The sequence below is a fragment of the Carassius carassius genome, chromosome 22 (assembly GCF_963082965.1).
Source record: "Carassius carassius chromosome 22, fCarCar2.1, whole genome shotgun sequence".
In the NCBI taxonomy this organism is placed as follows: Eukaryota; Metazoa; Chordata; class Actinopteri; order Cypriniformes; family Cyprinidae; genus Carassius; species Carassius carassius.
In genome coordinates, this window is record NC_081776.1 from 10,285,903 (window position 1) to 10,299,560 (window position 13,658).

The 13,658-nt window shown below is 37.5% G+C and overlaps 1 pseudogene; it reads left to right on the plus strand.

The window, feature by feature from the left end:
* LOC132098569 (leucine-rich repeat and guanylate kinase domain-containing protein-like) overlaps positions 1-4,283 on the plus strand; it is a 28,111-nt pseudogene extending 23,828 nt beyond the window's left edge.
* The last annotated feature ends 9,375 nt before the right edge of the window (positions 4,284-13,658 follow it).

Consider the following 13,658-nt stretch of genomic DNA (forward strand, 5'->3'; position numbering starts at 1 on the left):
TATATATATATATATATATATATATATATATATATATATCATTTTATTATATAAAATATCTAAATAGTTGAATAATGTACTGAATAATTAATTACTTTATTGTCAGTGCTTTTTGTCTGTTCAAATTTTATATTTTATTTTATTAGTTGAATAATTCATCATTAATCAGCTTTTTTTCTATTCGATTTTTTTATTAGTCGAATAATTAATTACTTTAATTTTAGTGCTTGTGTATTCAAAACAAACATAAAAAAACTGTCACTCAAAAAGCCCCCCCAAAATATTTATTTGAACCACAAACCTTTACAAGTTTCTTGTGTTGTATGAAGTTTAGCAATAGGCAAGTCCACCCCTCAGTCATGTCTGTGTATGTCAGTTCCCGTCTGTCTGCACACCTGAAGAGGCTGTGCAGGTGGAGTTGAAATGGACAGATACCTCTGGTTTGAGCCTTTTCAGATAAATCACTGCTCTGATTTCCATCACCAATGAACTGTTTGCAAAGAAATCAGTGTGTGTTCTTGTTTCACTCTGAGCTGTATGTGTGAGGGAGAGAGACAGAGTGGGAAAGAGTGAGAATGTGAAACATATTGAATTCACGCAGGATGGTTTTAGAGGAGTCTGTCAGGACCAATTACTGACTGAGGCTCTAATGCCTTGAAACACGATGATTTTCCCAACCTCTCCAAAAAGATTTGCAGTGACAGACACTTGACTATGAAATGGAAAGAATGTACTTTCTGAGGTCACGTCCTGCTTTCGTATTAAATGTAAAAGAGTGAGCAATTAACCCCGGTAATCAACCCTTATAACTGTAACAGGCAGTCATTTTTCATTGCTGTCAGGGCCTTGTAGTCATGGTAATGGTAGCCAGTCTGTTGCAGTTGCTTTAGAATTAAGATAATGTTTGCTTAATAATCTTATTTCATTGAGTCAGCACTGAACGGAGCTATATTAAGTTGTATTGTGTTAAACCACATCATCTTCACAGACTGATGATTTTAATCCAGCAGCTGATGATTTTAGTGTTATCCTCTACACACACAACTGCACGGTCTGCAAGCTGCGGCTGAGATGTATCTAGAAAGTCAAACTGGAGATGATCTGTTTATTGTCTTGTATGCGATGAGGAATCTGCACTGACGTGGCAGTGCTGTATCGTGGCTCTTTTGTGAGTTTAAGTTATCTCTGTCAGTGCTGAATTGCAAAAATAATGACTGTTTCAGACAGGTTTCCATTACACTAAGATTGAATATAAACACTATGAAAATACACTGGTCAAAAAAGTAAAGGAGCATTGCATCATCACAGTATAATGTCAATGCTGTGTTCGAAATCGCTGATTCAGTTGCAGGCGTCATCATCTGGTGAGAGGCCCTCACATACTGCTTTTCCACCAGGGCTGGTTCTGCTACACTTTTACACTCTAAAAAGTCCTGGGCCGGTGATCCTGGTTCCAAACCGGCCCTTGCTGGCCTCAAACAAGGGACCCTATGACATCTAACTAACAGCATTAATTGTGAAACAGTTTCAACTGCTTTGGTGCAAATGAAAGTGACAACAGGTGCACTGGAGAGGCAATAGCAATACAACCCACAAAAAGGGAATGATGTTGCTGATTGTGGCTACAGACAATCGTTTCTGGCTGTTTTGTCTCTAGTTTTGTTTTTGTTAGGGTCTTTTTCACTACTTAACATGAGGCAGTACCTGCAACCACATTAGGTTGCACAGGTAGTCCAGCTTCTCCAGGATGGCATTTCCTTACGTGCTGATGCAAGGAGGTTTTTGTATCTTCCAGCACAGTCTCAAGAGCATGGAAGAGATACCAGGAGATGGTCTGTTAAACAAGAAGAAGAGGCTAGATAGTGCTGTAGAATTGCAAAATCCCAGCTGCAGGACTGGTATCTGCTTTTTTGTGCAAGGAGGAACAGGAGGGGAACTGCCAGAGCCCTACAAAATGACCTCCAACCGGCTACTGGTGTGCATGTTTTTGGCCACAATGTAGATAAGGGTGCCATGATGGCCTGTAGTGGGATCTGAGTGTGAAGGTAGTTTCTGGTTTATGAAGGCATTGATGCCATCAACTGGTCCTCACATTTCTCAGACCTGAATCCAATCGAGAACCTCTGGGACGTTATGTATCGGAGCATCTGAGTCTGCCAATTAGCACCACAGACAGTCAAGAAACTCACTGAAGCCGTCATCCAGGTCTGGGAGAAGATCCTCAAGGAAAACTATCCGCGATCTCACCAGGAGCATGAATAGACAATGATTTTCGGTATGAGTTTGAATCCAGCCCTTAGAGGGATGATGATTTTGGTTTCCATTGACCATTGAAACATCATGTAATTTCACGAGTTGATGGTATGCTTATTTGGCGTGCTGTCCGGGGAGAGGGCTCCAAGCTGGACAGTTAAAGTTTACTTTTATGAACTTCCCTTTCGCATGAAAGTAGTTTTCTCTCTTAGAATGCTGTATATGAGTGATAAATCACTAAAGCCTTCAGTGTTTGTTCTTTTCTGATGTGGGTGGCACATATTTTCCCAACTCTGTGCAGCAACTTTTCCGAAAATGAGACTGAACTTTTTACATAGTTCCTGCTAGATGATCAATAATTTTGTCCTGTTTAATGCATATACTTTTGTTTCCAGAGCTCTGTTGTGTTCTGCTTTTATAATAGCATCTGTCTTCTTGTGGTTGTTGGGCAAGGCATTCTACATGAGAGTGTTAGAGGTTTTGAAAAGCTTGGGATGTACTGTTCTCCTTCGGTTTTGTTGTATTTCAGGTGTAGGTGTGTATAACTATCTTCTCTGATCACTGTCCTCTTCTATTAGGTCTAATCTAGTACTGATTAGCTCCTGCCTAAAACAACCTGTCTTTAGAGAATTATTTGATTTAGAGGACATCTTCAGTCCACTTAGTGTTAGCCATCACAAATTTTAGCAATTTGCAGCAATCAAAGGCAGAATTAAATTAAAGGGGTCATATTATGCTTTTTTAAAGATCATTATTTGGTGTAGTTGGTGTAACAGAATATGCTGGCATGGTTTAATGTCCAAAAAAACAAATTATTTTTCCAATACTGTACATTATTGTAGGTCCTCTATGCCCCGCCTCTCTCAAACGTGTCTTTTCTACAAAGTCCCTCCTTTTGACAAGAGATGTCTGCTCTGATTGGCTAACTGAACCATTGCATCGTGATTGGCCAAACACCGCAAGCACTCATCGGAAATGTAAAACTGATTTCCATAATCGTGAGCTTCATCTTTCAAAATAAATGTAAAGACAGTTTAATAATGTCCTTAGTTTTACCATCAGTTCAAGCCCAAAAGAGGAACAGAGTCGCGTGACAGACACAGTGATGAAACTTGTATGTGTTTGCAGTACACAAACTTTCTGAAGGCCAAATAAAGTGCTTTTGCTTTCGCCTAGATACACAGCATCTCACTGACATGTCTGCTCCAACACTAACTGTGGTTACTGAAACCAAACCTTCTTTCTTTGTGTGAACATTTGGGCGGCATTACGCAAATATTTCCACATAGTGACGTATACATGTGGGGTGTGCTTGAATGAGCCGTTTTAGGGGGGCATGGCAAAGTCTTAACTTTGATTAAGAATATCTCTTTTGATTTGAGACTTTAGTCTTTGCAACTTTGCACATTTTTGCTGTGTAAAGATGTACACTACCAAAAAAGAAGCATCCTGAAATTATAGGTCATATGAAACCATAGCACAACCACTGGATGACTGGATCAGGACTTTTGAGTCCGCAGCTGCTTTTCCTGTTTAATGAGGTTTCCAAAGTGCAGCTTACTTGGCATAAATTTACTAGTCTAAAAATCAGTATTTTCTCTGAGTCTACACTGCCCTAAAATGGTGGCCGAACACATTGTGGCTGGGTGTGAAAAAGAAGGCCTTGATAAAAAACTATGGAACAAAATTTAACTGGGAATGTTTGGAGAGCCAATTCAGTTCCTGAATTTTATGGAAATATGATGCTAAATTGTAATTTATTTTCATACTAAGTATAAATAAAATGGACTTCGGAGAGCAGTTTTCTGCTGAGACAGTGATAATGATAGAATTAAACACTATAATATACTATATGTGTGTATATTATATACATTAGTAAGAACAAATTAACTGCTTGAATACTCCATTTGCATCAGGTTGTGTCCTTGTTCAGGATGCATATAGCTCTAACAGATTATTTGACTCTGGAGAAAGTGATCCGATCTATGGAGGAGGTGTCATATGAGGGGGCAACAGCCGCACTGGCTTAACATTGGAATTCCTTGTCGAGTCTTTGTTCAGTCCTTCTATAATCAGAGACAACGCTGTGAGACACTTCAATCACAATCACTTCAAAACACTCTTTTCCTGCCTAACCAAAATGTGAGAGAAAAAGACAGACTTTACACTGCATAGTTAGCACAGATGCTGCATTATAAGTGCTTTATATACAGTATATAAAAGATAAGTTCACACACAACCAAACCCATGTTAGAGCCATAACAGAGATTTTAAAATGGCTTTGCATATTTACTCCGAAATGTTTAGCACATCTCAAGCACCTTAACTTGCCCTTAAAGATCCCGACAAGGAATTTGTCTGTCCACACTGACCACAAACTGCTGCATGATATATGACACAATCACAGCTAATCAGAAGATACTCAGTGTTTAATGTACAGTTATAAGGATCGGGATTGTGAAACAAGGACATTTCGAAGTGGGTGGGGTCATAACCTTAAAAATAAAGGTTCCAAAAGGATTCCATAGAAGGACAATTTTTGTTTGCCCTAAGAACCTTTCAGTAATCAGTTTTAAAAAAATAAACATTTTTTTAAAAATTTAAAGAATCATTTTAAATCCTTTTAAAAAGAGCCCTTTTCCACTATACTCTTAAAAATAAAAGTTTCAAAAGGCTATGCCATGGCATAAAAGAACCATTATTTGTTTCCTAAAAAACCTTTCAGAGAACCATTTGTTTTCTTAGTGTGAAGAACACTTAAATCATCAGAAAAACAGTTTTCTTTTTTCCTAAAGAATGTTTTGTTGAATAGAAAGCTGCCATGGATGACTATAGATGCCAATAAAGAACTATAGTTTTTTAAGAATTTATAAAGGGCCTTTTTTAAATGGAAAGGGTTCATGGATGTTAAAGGTTATTTATGGAACCTGCCAATAAAGAGTGTCCCTTGAATGTCCCATGATGGTGCATAAATGAAAATCAGTCAAACGACAATATTATACTGCTTGTTGTGGTCACAGCTTGTATTGTTTAACATTTTATTGCACCTTGTTCGGTTAGGACACAATACTGAATATCAGAGATATTTGTACATCATTTTAAAACTGCAGCAAAGTTTTGAAATGCCAAATTTCCAAATGAAACATCCTTTCACACATACACAGAATATACTTCTAATTATACATCTCAAATAGCTGCACCTGCAATGACTCCATTGATTCTGTCAGGACATTGCGTCCTGTGCTGCAGTGCACACACTCTGCTCCGCAGTGTCCCACTCATCCTAATTTAGAGTTTGATTAGGATTCCAAACTGCACACAGCTGCTGGTCTTGCCATAGAGCACCTGGTGTGGAGAAATGAGTAGGCATTTTTAATAAACTGCAGAGATTTCACCTTTTATTAAAACTTTCATCACATACATGCACTGTAATGGCATGCTTGTGTTCAGTGCATAAAGATGAACCCAGATGCAGCACAACCACTGCTGGTGAACTATAGGTGACCCAGGAGATGTTTCCTTTTCAGAATACTCATTTGTGAGTGTAAGTGATTTTGCAGGTTTGGATCTGCTGCAGTTGGGGAATTATGTATGCAATATGATGATAATTCATGCCGCATGATTTCAAGGGCATTAGTATTAGCATGATGCTCTTAATGTTAGATTGAGTCCTTAAATAAAAATTCACACTTTCGGGTGGATTTCATGAAAGCTAGCAAGAAAAAGTCCCAGTCATATTTAACAACAAAATAAAAAAATAGCTACGTTCTGCATAAAGAATATAATGTTGTTTACTTAACACTTTTTTGCATTGTATTTTTGATATTATTTTTTTCCTGATGAATAAGCATATATCACCTTTCATATTGCTGTAATGTATTATGGTAATATATTACATTAATGAGAATCATTGTTGAAAATAATCAGAATAGTAAAAGTATGTGGTGATGTATTTCAGTAATGAAAACTGGCCTGATTTTCTGTATTCCAAATATACTTTCTTTTTTTACACAAACACTTGAGTTTTTTTCTACATGTACAGTGTATGTGCTACATACTATAATAAGTAATAACTCTAAACCTAACCTTAACTGTAAGTGCTGTAAAAGTAAGCACAACCTTTTTCCTTTGAGGTTAAATACAAGTTTGCCTCAACAGGCTTTGTGAGATTCCAGTATTAAGATATTAAATTTATGCATTTTGCAGACGCTTTTATCCAAAGCGACTTACAGTGCATTCAGGCTATTAATTTTTACGTATCATGTGTTCCCGGGGAATCAAACCCCTAACCTTGCGCTTCATATCGCAATGTGATACCACTTGAGCTACAAGAACACTATTATAACTATTATTAACATATTAGACAAAAAGAAATCACATTTTTTACCTATAAGACAAGTTTTTTTTTATTTATTGTGATATAATTTTAATTACATTTATGCTCATATTTGAGTGTGAGATTCACCCTTTTGCATGTTGGGATCACTAGCGCATCACATTATGTTTCCTTCTGGCCTCAGATTGCTGTTCTGATCACTAAAGTCCAGTCAGATGATCCAGTGGACAGTCCAGCTAAAGCTGTAACAGACATTTCCCTGTTTGCTGTGGGTGAATTGAAAACTTGGTGTTCTTCATGTCAGAAGTGTTTGTGTTGTAGTCTAAATGGGCATGACACGTCTGTGTGCACTTCTTCATGTTTTGACGTGTGGCTCAGAGTAACTATATTGAATGATATTATTGGTGAATGCTGTAAGACATAAAACGTGTATCAGAGCCGTTCCTCCCTATAAACAAAATACGCAAGCTGCGTAGGGCCCCTGAAACACCAGAGGGCCCCCTTGCTCTAAAAGATGATTTAATTTTAGTTTTGTTTTTGAATTTGGCCAGCTGTTATGAAAAAGATCATTTGAAAAATTATTATTTATTTTAATGCAGTTCGCACTTTCTACGTAAAAATCAGTTAAATCATGTAATGTGAATGTGAAAAAAAAAAGAGTTGAAAGTGTACCGAGCCACAGAAGAGACACTGTTTCTCAAGCACTGTCCGCAATGCAATTCAAGACAGAGTGAAACATGGACAAATATGTTTCATTCATTCGTTTATAACCACACACAACCCAAGGCTCCCTTAAGTCTAGGATCGGCTCTGACGTGTATGTTTGTGTGTGTTAGCCTTGTTTCCTTGACTTTCTGTTTTGACGCCCAGAGTGCTGAAATAATTATGGCTCATTACCTGGTGGCTGACTAATTGCTGTAATTTTTCATCAAACCCATTCCTCCTTGCCCCTTTATCACACACACACACACACACACACACACACACACACACACACACACACACATACACTGACACCGTGTCCTGCCTTTCTAATCAGTTTTCCCAGAGAGACGTGAATATATCTTGCCGTTTGACACATCTATGAGACACATGTACAGCAGGGGAACACACCATGACGTTCTCTCATCACTTTACAGCTGATACACTGTCTGATACTGCAGCAGCTCCGAGACACACAAGGGTCATTTCTATACACACACACACCTGTTAAGCATCAACTGTACCTTACAGGCCTCCATGCTACGACAGTGTTAAATAGTCACGTTGGAAATCAATAATGCAATAATGGTTAGTGAATAGTCAAGGTGCACATATGAGTGATGAAGGTTCGAGTTTGACCTGCAGCCTGCCCTGGATCCATAATATGTAAGATATGATGAAGCAGATCTGTATAGAAGTTAACCCGTGGCATTTCGACTAGATGATATGTTGTATGTTCTTAAGAGGTAAGGAATGCTGATCAGTCTGAAATGAGGAAAATCGTCACAGAGCCCCATGAGGAACATCTACTGCTCAGTCATATTTCTCCTTTCTGGAGAACCTTATGCCCAAACTATCTTGTCGCATCTGCTTCACTGCTTCTGAAACTCCCTGACCGGTTAAAAAAGCCACCTGGTAAAACCACCATGATTTTATTTTTACCTTTTATTGTTGCTGTTGTTTGTAACTATAGTTATGTTTTGTTTGTTTAAATTTTGCATTTTGAGCTTATCGAACACAGTTGACCCTTCGCTAAACTCTGCCATCCTTTGTTGCTTTTGCTCCCTTAGGTGAGTTTTACAGAATGCCCCAAAATAATTAATTGGAAATTAATGTAAACGGGATCTTCATTTTCCGTAAAATGTGCACACAAATTATGTGTTTTTCATTCTTGGGCTACAGTTAAGTGTGACATTTACATATGTTGTTATTTATTTATATATTATTCCAAATGTAAAAATGTTTGTACACAGTAACATGATTAAATGCTGAATCGAGGAAATTCTTATAACAGTCTGAATCCGAAAGGAGAAAAGAGTTACAACAAGTGAATTCCCATTTATCTATAAAGTGCTTTTACATATTGTTTCAAAAGCAGCTTCACATTAATCAAGAGGAAAATGCCAGTGTTAATTTATCAATTTGGAAACGTTCAGTTTAAGCTGTAAAGCAGCTCTATACAGAAGATAATAGTGTCATTATTCAGCTCACTTCCGTTCAGTGTTGTTTCAATTCAGTTCAAAAACTGCCAAAGTTGAAAAGTTGTCATTATTCAGCTCAAGACAGTTGAGTGTTGGTTTGGTTCAGTTCAATAACTGTTAATATTAGTGTCATTATCCAGCACAAATCTTGTTCTCATCGAATAGTGTGAGTGCAGTTTAGTTTCCACAGACACACATACTACATTGAATTGCCTCAGAAAAGTGTTAAATATTGTCTAATAATATACCAGGCAGCAACAGGGCTCAGTGGATAGCTACTTCTATATTTTCTTCTTATCCTGTGTGCTGTTCTGTCTGTTGTGGTGCTGGAGAGGATAGCAGGATCTAAAGAGAGTTACAGCTCTCTGCAGCTGACCTGGAGTCAGGCCACAGGAGATGTTACCGTGTACAGGCTTCTCATCACCCCTCTGTCTCCAAAGGGCCATCTGCTCCCAGCACAGCAGAGACAGGTGAGACACAGCCACCTGAGCATATGTACAGCCCATGCAGCACAGCACATGGAAGGCTGCACATAGACCACATTTCTTCATGTGACAATAAGCTAATATGTTTACTATGTATTTGCAAGTGAGCATGTGTGGTTAGTTCAGAACATATTCTTTTCTTTCTGTTTCTCAGGTTGATCTGAAGGGAGATATTAGGTTGCACTTTATTTTACAGTACGTGTACTAACATGTACTTATAGTGTACTTACAGTGTTTTTATCTAAGAAAGTTCTGGTAACACAAGGTAACTACATGGGGTAGGGTTAGGTTTAGGGGTAGGTTCTGGGTTAGTACCTAGTTATTACATTGTTATTGTAATTACTATAATAAGTACATAGTATGTACATGAGGAACAGGACTGTAAAGTAACTGGGTCAAGTCCTAAGACTGAGTGCTCTCTCACTTTATAAGCCATCTACCCGGGACACATTGGAGAATCTGCCACTGTCTCTAAGTCTGTATTCTGTCTTCTATTTCTTTCATTTTACTTTCATTTTATTATAATTTTAATCATTATATATATTTAGATGGTATTTATGGTTTGGGAATAATTACCATTATTAATATTTTAAATAATTTATTTTTGTTAATTATTTTAATAATATTACCATTTATAAAAAAGCATTATTTTCAATAATAAAAATAAATATAATTGAAGTAAAATTGGATATTAAATCGTTTGGCTTGGATTTATCGTGTGTGTTACTGGTTTAACCACTTGATGGCAGTATAACACATATCATCATACCTTTAATGAAAAAATAAAAAACGTTCTCTTGTGTTTTATTTATATGTTTCATTTTCTATTTTCTGTTTCTAATTTATGTTCTGAAAAACAATTATAATTAAAAAAAAAATTAATATCATGCATTATCATCCTATTTTATACTTTGCACTTACCCTTCTCTATGTGTTTCAGTGAAACTGGTTGCAGTTGATCATCTGTCAGAGGAGCCACAATGTACAGACTCACCTGGTCATCATCAGGTATCAAACACTTAGCTGCTCCACTACTAAATGTAGCCTATTTAAAAACAGAAATGCACATGCATATCTCTTCTTCCATATTATTGCAGAGGGGCACATAGAAAATGTAAACTTGGGAGACAACTTTAATGTCTACATGGTGCATTGTCTGCATTCTGGTACAGAATCCCTATCAACCCCATCTTTGTGGACACTGAAGGGGCCTGTTACCTCTGCCAAAGCCAAGACATGTGAGTGCTACAGTACATGCAAACTGTAAGAGGCCGATCACACAGGATGCATGCTTGCTTTCCAAAATAGCTGGAGCCAACACAATGGAAACAGGGTTTTAATGTGTTATTTAACTCGATTCAGTGTCTTAAAAACAGCCAGACATTAAAAATAGTGAAGATTGAGTGCAAAAAGCTACAGTACTGCTAATAAATCATACCACATATGAGGATGTTGATGCTCTTGCTCAGTGAAAGCAGTGCAGTACAGACCCTGAGAGCATCTGCGGTGAGCTCCAGTGGCACTGTTACCTCGTGGAACGCTGTACCTGGAGATAAAGTATACAGACTGGCCTGGGGTCCTACTGTAGTTACCTTTTTCTGTCTCCTTGTCCTGCACTTGACCACTTTCCAGTTTCACTTTGTAGTCTGTTTCACTTTTCATTTCCTCTCCCTCTGATTTATAGTCTCTCTTTTATGGAAGCGACAGGTTGGTGACAACATGAGGTGTCACTGTGCTGCCTCATGACTCATGCCGTCAACTTTGTGTGTTTAAGAGAATTTGTGTGTGTGTGTGTGTGTGTGTGTGTGTGTGTCTGTGTGTGTGTAAGTTCGGGACTTTGGGAAAGAAGTGAATTGATGTCACCTCAGAGCACCTCCAAAAGAAGAGTCTTTGAAAGTGACTCCCTTCTGTCACTGTGATGGGCTGCGGGCATCTGCTTTAAAAGAACGACCTGGAAGAACATTCTAATGAAAGAGAGCTCAGTGACTCATACCACACGCTCTGACACATACATATAGAGAGTCTGAGTTTATGGGGAATGTGGAAAGAAACGGAGGGCAAGAGAGACTAATTAAACGTTAGATGTTTAGTATTTTAAAAATTAATGTAAAAGTCTTGAAACATGAAAGTAAGATGTGTGTGTGTGTAATATAATAATTATTAATATTGTTAAGAATGTTTTTATTTTATGCCACCAAAAATAAGTAATAAACATATATCTAAAAAAATAAATGAAATGCATATTTTGGATGATGTAAACTATTTTAGCTATTTATGTATATTTATTTGTGTGTATTTAAGTATATTAAGAGTTCCTAGGGAGAGATCAGGCCAGGCAGTTGATTCTGAATGGCTTTGAATTGCAAAACTAGTATGTTTAGAAGAATCTGGTCCATGACACCGAGTATGTGCTTTCTCTTTATGTTCTCTTTGGTTCTGCGGTTGGTCCTGGCATCACCGCTACATTCAGGACCTGTGAGTGACCCGACACCCTGTCATGTTTCCTTGATAAACACATTCTGACAGTGATTATTGATATATTAATGTGCTTGTTGGTTGGGTTTATATCATATGTTCTGTTCCCCAGTGCCTCTTGGATACGTCTCATATTTAAAGGTGACGTTATACACCAGCTCCTCCATCGATGTGGAATGGAGTCCTATTGTAGGGGCCACAGAGTACATACTCACCTGGAGTTCAGGCAAAAACTGTTGATACTTTATTAAAACCTACAAAATGATAAAATACTGAATGTGAAATAAATCTATCCTGTTGGTTTTAATAAGGGTCATTAAACTATGATATATTCCAAAACATAACATGTTTGATTTGCGTCATTTGTGTTGTATGTTCTCTCCCAGAATTTGTGAGTCCTCAGAGTCAGTATCTTGACCACAGCATTTTACAGCACACAGCAGCCACAAACTCTTTATTTACTCCAGTTTACTCTCACAGCAAACAGGTACTGTTCACAACACTGAACTTAATCACAGATCACAGAAAAAGGACAGCTGTATTTAAAAAGCTGGAAATCTTAAGACTGTAAAACATGGTTTTGTGGTCTCAAATGTTTTAATGTGTTAACATGTGTTAACTTACTAACCTTTTATGTATAAAGTTATATCCAATTTTACATCTTTCTTGCCATGACAATGTAACTCCGTAAACCATAAACCCCTAAACAGCTTTACATCTGAATATTTTTGCTAATTTCACCTTTTCACAGTTACGGCCTCTTCGTACTGGTACTCTTTTAGTATTGTCTGATTTATATTGAGTCTTCAGTAAAATTTTATTTTGTTCCTCTTATTCTGTAGGAAAGCTGTACCAGCTAATCTTGACTCTCTGTTTGGCAGTGTGTCTTCTTGCAGGGACAACCGGTCGACAGGCACATGTCATTTATCAAAGCCACAAGAAGAAAACTCTGCTCAGTTAATTAGGCACTTCAGACAGTCAGGGTCCGGGGATATGGAGATGTTCCTCCCATTGTTCCAGTGGGATTGAGGGATATCATGAGATTGATAGACAGCTCCTGTGTTTGAGCCGCCATCTTTAGCAACCACAGCTGTATAGAGCAGTATTTTTACTGAAGCTCAATATGCATGTGTGTGTGTGTGTGTGTGTTTGTTTCACTGCTGTCAGCTTCACTGTTATCAGCACATCTTCACAGCTTCACAGGCTACACAGGGAAAAGCAGAAAGCAGCTACACTGCACTCAACCACTACATAAAAACTGTAAATATCAAATAACATTGACTATGTATATTTAATACCATAAGATTATTTACGTTACCCATTTTGACTCGAAAATGTCATACGTATTGGACTACAATCCTTCATATATCCGGTCAGAAACATAAAAAGCCATATTTACACACAGACTGCGTCTTCATATATACACATGGCTTTCAAAATGTTCTAAATATGCATATATAGAAATTATATTCTGTATAATCCATGGTAATGGAAAAATGTGATTTTTGTGTTTTAAGGCTCTAATGCTGCTCAGATGGCTTCAGAACAATGAGGCTGACCGTTCATTTGTTAATGAGTGTTCCTAAATAGCAGGGAAAAACTAATTTCAGATAAGCTAGTAATAAGAGTTCCTCTCACAAAAGCCATTTTTTGTCTGATATGCGAGACATAAAGAAGAAGAGAATAGACAGTGTAGATAATGTGATGAAGAGATCTGTGATTCATTCGTGTTATCTTGATGACATCAACAGGGCCTTCTAATGAGGGTGTGCTTTGCACGAACATGAAGGTTATAAGGAATTTAAAGCTGGACGTTTATTGTAGCTTTTGACACATACGACACATAATTCAGATTCTAGAACTCGCTGTGTGCTTGAAATGTATTAGACTTAAAAGACTTTTCCTCGTCTGAAATCTAAACTTTTG